Source organism: Aythya ferina (genome assembly GCF_964211825.1).
Source record: "Aythya ferina genome assembly, chromosome: 1".
Classification (NCBI taxonomy): domain Eukaryota; kingdom Metazoa; phylum Chordata; class Aves; order Anseriformes; family Anatidae; genus Aythya; species Aythya ferina.
In genome coordinates this window covers 80,279,790-80,287,035 of record NC_140296.1, presented here as the reverse complement: position 1 = coordinate 80,287,035, position 7,246 = coordinate 80,279,790, and positions in this window count along the sequence as shown.

Here is a 7,246-nt window from a genome sequence, read left to right as displayed (position 1 = left end):
ATCCTATTAACAGTGTTTCTGGAGATTGCTCATATGAGAGATGAGCAGCTATAGACTATATACTAACAGCAGACAAGAAAATTGGGTATTTTTTATTTTCATTTATTTATTTTTTAGGATATAACTAAGTATCCATTTGTAAAAATCCTTAGTCATCAACTTTCAATATATATTTTAAAAATATAATATTATTAACTACAACAAAGTTATGTGGTTGTTACCGTACCTATGGGTAGTCTGGCTTCATGAAGGCAGTCTGACACCTCTCAACTACTTCATTACCTTCGTTGTGTTGGGGACTCCTGGCAACTTGGTGAAAAATGAGTTGTTACAATATTTGTTTAGAAATGTCAGCAAGAATACTATGATGATAACTAGAACTAGATGCATAAAAATCTTACCAATGACAACTGAGAAACTGTGAAATAAAGGTAGTTTTTTTTTTTTTTTTTTTTTTTTACAGTATTTACAACATGTAAATCGGAGACAATTATTGAAATGCAGCACCAAATTTCATTGTGTCCTTTTTGTCAAGATTGCTTTTATTGTAAGTGAAAATGTCATGATTGCTTTTATAAAATTTTTCAAGAAACTATGGACTACAGGATTTTTTTTTTTTTTTAATACTTTCTCCCGGGTACTAGGTAGAAAACAAAATTCTTCCAGCGTTACTTTGCACAAAATGACCAATCGAAAATGAAAACAGAGGAGGGAAACAGAAGGAAAAAAAAACAAACAACCAAATCACCACTCCTATACTTCACAGAATCCTAAAATTAAATGATGGCAATTAGGGGAATTGACCTGGAACCTCATGTGGACAATACAGTAAACACATACTGGCTTAACATACAACTGTAATTAAAATATTAAATAAAAAACAAGATGTCAGGATGCACGAGGAATGGGATGAGGAGTAATACAGAAAAATAAAACCCACATGTGTCAGCTGGGTGGTGCATTCACCTACATGCTTGTTGTGTATGTCACACCTCTGTCCCTGAACAAGGATGCTGAAGGTCAATGAGCTCTAAGGAAAGCCGGCAAAAACAACTTCTGGGGGCATAGAAATGCTCCTGTGTGACGAGTGGAAAGTTTGAAATTGTTTGGTTGTCTCAGGAAACCAATAAGCAGGACACGATGAAAAGGAAAAACAAACAAACAAACAAACAAACAAACACAAAAAAGGTTCTTTTATTTTTCTTTGTAGCACAGAGTTCAGTTAAATTACAAAGTGGTATGTTTAAAGCCGGTAAGAAGATAATCCCCCCACGTACATTAATAAATTAATTTCCTCATAATACCAATGAAGTCAGGGACAAGACTGATAAAGGAACTGGACATTTGTATTGACAGGAATTATAGACATCTACGGGTTATCGCAAATGTTTTTTGAAAGAGAATAGAGATGTCATTCATGGGTGTCTAAGGGCAAATCTTCTGATCACTCTGATCAGTCTGAGGATCTGATTAACCCTTCTCAACACTCATAACCTAATCAACACTCATGTAATCTTTTACAGCAGCCAGTACCGAAATCAGGATACCCAAGGCAGAGCCTATGCCTGCAGTGGCGAGTTAAACCTGGTTGCAATTGTCCCCCAGCACCAAGACCAACAGGATGCGGACCATGCCCCATCATAGCCCAGGTGCTTGGTCTCTGAAGGTGGGTGAGCTCCACTGGGCTCCACTCAGTGACCAGGAACGAATGGAGAGAAAGCCAGTTGGCTCAGGGCAAGCATTTTTAGGGGTCTTTCTAGAAGGTTACCTCTACAGGCATTCGGTGTCAGCATGAGCTCAGGCACTGCTCAGTGGACTTAATGCAGACAAAGCCAGAAAGACCAGAAGTGTGCCTGTTTTGATGCAGGTGTGTTTCCTCCTCCTTAAAGATCCTATGCTCCAGTATTTTTGCCTGCTTAGGCAATGGTTCCAGGTCTTTCATTCACATTCCCACTACTTCTTTGAGGCCACGTCCAAGCGAGAGAGATTATTGTTTCCACATCCACCCTAAATGTATGCAGAGGCTTCTCTCCACCCCGGCAATGCTCTTACAGTAGCACTTTTCATCCGCCCAGCACATGATGGGCTTGAAAGTCCTGTTATACATGGTACAGGATGCAAGCTGGTGATGATACAGCAGAAGCTAAACTGTTTGATGTTTAAATTGCAGGCATCGAAGTCAGACGAAAGAGCACCTGGCTGGCCAGCATTAACTTTTCTGAACTAGGTGGGAAAAGAAGCTAGATGTAATCAATCTATTCTCTGGTCATTATTTGACTGTTACATTGGGTCATTTCTCCTCAGGAAGGAGAAGATAGAGAGAAACAGTAGCTTTATCTGGCTCTAAAACCTCCTCATTTGAGCATGGAAACCATTGCTTAAGAGAACAAATAAATAAAAGTACTTGTAGAATTAGGGTTTGGTGCATGCATACAATTTAAAGAACCCCCCGACAACATTATTTTTTTATAGCATCATATATCAAAGCAGGCATCGGATCTTTACTCCTTTAATTTTATATATAAAACCCTTAACTAATTATGTTTTTCTTTTGGCTTTCCCTACTTTGCCAGGACCTCTTGCATGGAAAAAAAGCAACCTTCCTGCCCATGTAGTTTCGGATTAAGTACACTTCCTAAGTATATCTGGAAAGGTTTGTCATAGCCTCATGAATCCCTGAATTAGCACATGAAAACGTTCACAATCTGTCCCATAATGAAAACCATGCTTTTATGAAATGAAGCAAGTGATTCATTCTTCAAGCGAATTTTTGCAGGGTGCTGTCTCGTTAAAAATGACAGAGTGACAAACTAATGACAATTATTTTAGTTGCTCCTCCTCTTGCAGTGGTATTTAGTTAGAAGTAACAGCTGAAAAGTACATTATGAGTTTCGGAGTATATTTAGACACACTAGTAGATTTGTCTTTGCATTTACATATATATATATATTTATATATATGAAGACCAAGCACTAAATGAATAAACTGAGAAGAAAATGAACACAGGCGAGTCTTACAGTGTTTTACAGGAGTTGCCATTTTCTATATTGAAGTAATGAACTTCAATATAACACAAAGAATATGCAGCAGGAAATTCATTTGCCATGTTGTTAAAAAATAAAATAAAAATCAACAACAGTGATCTGAAAATATCCCAATATTTAAAACAAAGGAAAAAAAAATAGGATTGGAAAGGAGTAGCTCAGAACAAAAATGTACTAGTGGCTAACATCATTTGATTCTATGCTACAGAACAATTATTGTTACAGAGATATTAGTCAACATTTACTGAGACACACAGTTTCAGGCCATACAAGACGGGACATTCCTCAAGGCAGAAGTCTTAAAGACGCAGAAGCAGGGTGTCCCTGTGTGCCATAAGATGAGCCGGTGGGGAAAAAGACTGATATGGTTGAACAGGGAACTTTTGCTGAGTCTCCAGAAGAAAAAGAGAGCTTTTGTCTGGTGAAAGAAGGGACAGGCAACTCGGGGAGAGTACAAGGAAGTTGCCAGCATATGCAGGGAAAAAGTCAGAAAGGCCGAAGTCCAGTATGAGCTCAACCTGGTTGCTGTGGTAAAGAGACAACAAAAATGTTTTTACAAATATATTAACAGTAAGAGGAGGACCAAGGAGAATATCCATCCTTTACTGGATGCGGTGGGGAACATGACTGCTGAGGATAAGGAAAAGGCTGAAGTTATTAATGCCTTCTTTGCATCTGTCTTTGCATCTGGCACTAGTCAGACCACTTATCTTCAGGGTACTCAGCCTCCCGACCTGGAAGTCTGGGACAGGGAGCAGAATAAATGCCCCAAGGTTCAGGTGGAAACAGAAACCTGCTGCTCCACCAGGACTGTCACAAGCCCACGAGGCCAGATGGGATCCACCTGATGGTGCTGAGAAAGCAGTCATGGTCATCCAGAGAGGTCCCAGATGACTGGAGGTGACGCCCATCTGTAAGAAGGGTTGTAAGGAGGACCCGGGGATCTACAGGCCTGTCAGCCTGACCTCGGTACCAGGAAAGGTGATGGAACTGGTCATCTTGAATGCAATCACACAGCATGGGACAAACAGGGAATCAAGCCCAGTCAGCATGGGTTCATGAAGGGCAAATCCTGCCTGACCAACCTCATCTCCTTCTATGACCAGATGACCTGCCTGGTAGATGAGGGAAAGGCAATTGATGTAGCCTACCTAGACTTCAGCAAGGCCTTTGACACAGTCTCCGGCAGTATTCTCCTGGAGAAGCTGGCAGCCCATGGCTTGGACAGGTACATGCTTTGCCAGGTTAAAAACTGGCTGGATGGCCAGGCCCAGAAGGAGGTGGTGAACAGAGTGAAAAACTGCTGGTGATGGGTCATCAGTGGTGTTCCCCAGGGACTGGTGATGGGACCCATCCTCTTTAATATCTTTACTGATGACTTGGACAAGGGAATTGAGTGCACCCTCGGTAAGTTTGCAGACAACACCATGTTGGGGGGAAGTGTGGATCTGTCAGAGGGTAGAAAGGCCCTGCAGAGGGACCTGAACTGGACGCCTCAATGGACAGAGGCCAATGGGATGAGGTTCAACATGGCTAAGTGCTGGGTCCTGTGCTTTGGCCACAATGACCCCACGCAGTGCTACAGGCTTGGGGCAGAGTGGAGAAGCAAGGTCTGGGGAGCTGGGGGTCAGCCACTTCTCACAGGTAACTAGTGATAGAACTAGAGGGAATGGCCTCAAGCTGTGCCAGGGGATGCTCAGGTTGGAAATGAGGAGACATTTCTTCGCAGAAGGAGCAGTCAGGCACTGGGACGGGTTGCCCAGGGGGGTGGTGGCGGCATCACCGTCCCTGGGGGCGTTCAAGGAAAGGTTGGACGTGGTGCTTAGGGACGTGGTTCAGTGGGTGACACTGGTGGTAGGGGGATGGTTGGACCAGGTGATCTTGGAGGGCTTTTCCAATGTTAATGATTCTATAACACATCTGTCTTCTAAACTTTTGCTGAATTGAAACCCAGACCATTATCAGTGTCAAACTCCAGCTATAATTCTACAACTAGACTCCAGACCCAGAGCCTAGTGTAGCTGCTATTGCTTCTCTGCGCACTGCTAAGTAACCATATGCACTTCATCCTCCTTTATGTAATAGCTATTGCAAAGTAAAAGTCAATAATATTTGAGTACCCAACAGTTCAAGGATGCATCTCACAGTCACATGAAAGGGGTGATTAAAGAACAACCCTGCACTTAGTGCTATTCTTTAAATGTGCAGGGTTAAAACTGACCAACTGTGCTGTACTATATACATAGCTCCACCAAACAAAGAGGAAGATAATCAAACAGCAAAGAAAAAAACTAGTTTTGTGTTCCAAATGAAGTCGCAAATTAAGAAGCTTAGTTTACTGACACAATTCATGAAATAATAAAAAAATTAAAGCTAACTGAAGCTTTAAAAGAACAGCTACAAATATCTGAGTAAAGTCATACATTTCACTACACTTTTTATTTCAAACATTTACAGTCTTTTAGTTTCTTCTAAACAAAACTTGTTAATATAGATTTTATTTTATTTTTTATTTTTTGCTTTTCCTTAATGTTTTAAACCTCTACATTTTCCATTACATTGTCACTACAATTTAGTATTTTATATATATAATATATATAAGTGCATTTTAGCATCTATTCACTTCCAGTGCTTGGAATGTTGTTGTTAAAAAAAAAAAAGCAGCATATTTGCTTATTAAATATGTTATGACACATTTGGGCTACAAAGGCCTACAAAATACACTATGAAAATGAAGAGGTCTATCTGTGTTCACCTTCTTGTCACATGCAATTAAAACTGATAGACAATTGTAACACTGAACTAAATAAAAGGTATGGAACAGTCCTGAAGACTGTATGGGGTTACCAAAATCTTATTTCAGCTTTCCAGGTTAAAACCAGATACAGAGATTTGAAAATATTAAGATGATTTTTGACAAGACTTTAAATATCAGAGCTCAGCAAAGTTAAGCCTTGCTACATTATTGCCTTTTCAAATGCAGAGCTAGTGTTTTTTTTTTTTTTTTAAACTTGCTTTTCATGCGACTTGTTAAGCTAAAGCACTGTATGTAGCAATAATCTTTTATGAAATATTGAATTTTGTACCTATAACAATTATAAAGGCTATGCTTACATGACAAGAAAGACGACGCTTGATGTATAAACTCCATGCAAATAAACAAGTCATGAATTTGAAAACATCAGTAATGATCAGGCTGGTTTTCAAGAAGCTCACACCTTTGAAGGAAGATACTGAGCTCTGAGTCATCCAGGGAAAACTTGCCAGTATCAGAACAGAACAACCTGGCTTTTCTAAGTCATATCAGGTGTCACGTCAAAACGTGTAGCAGACATCCTCATGCCTCCAGCTTAAATCTGTGAGCAATTTTATTTGTCAAAATGTAAGAGTAAGCATTAAGCTTTGAATAGTCTAATTTTAGTGAGGATGATGGATTTAACATTTGTGGCCTTTAATTCCAGATGTAAACAGCTCCTAAAGCACCCCTTACTTACTCCATGATTATTTTCCATCTGTTAACTAGGCGGGAAAGTGGGCCTTAAAGGTGAAAAACACTATCAAAATAAATTGTGCTTCAGATGATTTGTAGTTGAGAAAATGCACAGCAATAGCAAAACTGATTTTGGAAGCTGAATATATACATGTTTGAGATAATTTTTCATGAGAAATACAGAAGAGCTTCCTGTACAAGCTGCTAACCGAAACAATTTTAAATAGTATTTTCTTACAGTAAATAGCAGTTAAAACTATTTAGCTCATTTTGATTCCCATAGAATGAACATCGAGTGAATAATTACAGCTATAATCTTTTCAAGTCTCTTTCCAAAAGTTTTCTGTAGAATTATGTCATTAAGACAGAGCTTTCTGCACATAACATGGCTATAATTCAATTGTACTTAATGGCTCCTACTTCATTTTACCCATTTGCCTTCATACTTAGGACTTTGTGAATGCTTTGTCATGGTTTGTAAAATTGATGACAGAACATTAAGTTTTCATTTATATACATAAAGAAACTGACTTAACGATAAAACTATAGGAAAAACCCATACACCTAATGAGGATAAAAAAAAAATCTTTAAAGAAATTTTTTTATTTAAATTCCACATCTTAGACACTGTGACAAAGTATAGTTTTGAAAACTGCATTAATTCTGAAACTTTTGTCTCTTACCATGCCCTCCCTCCAAATAAATGAGCCAA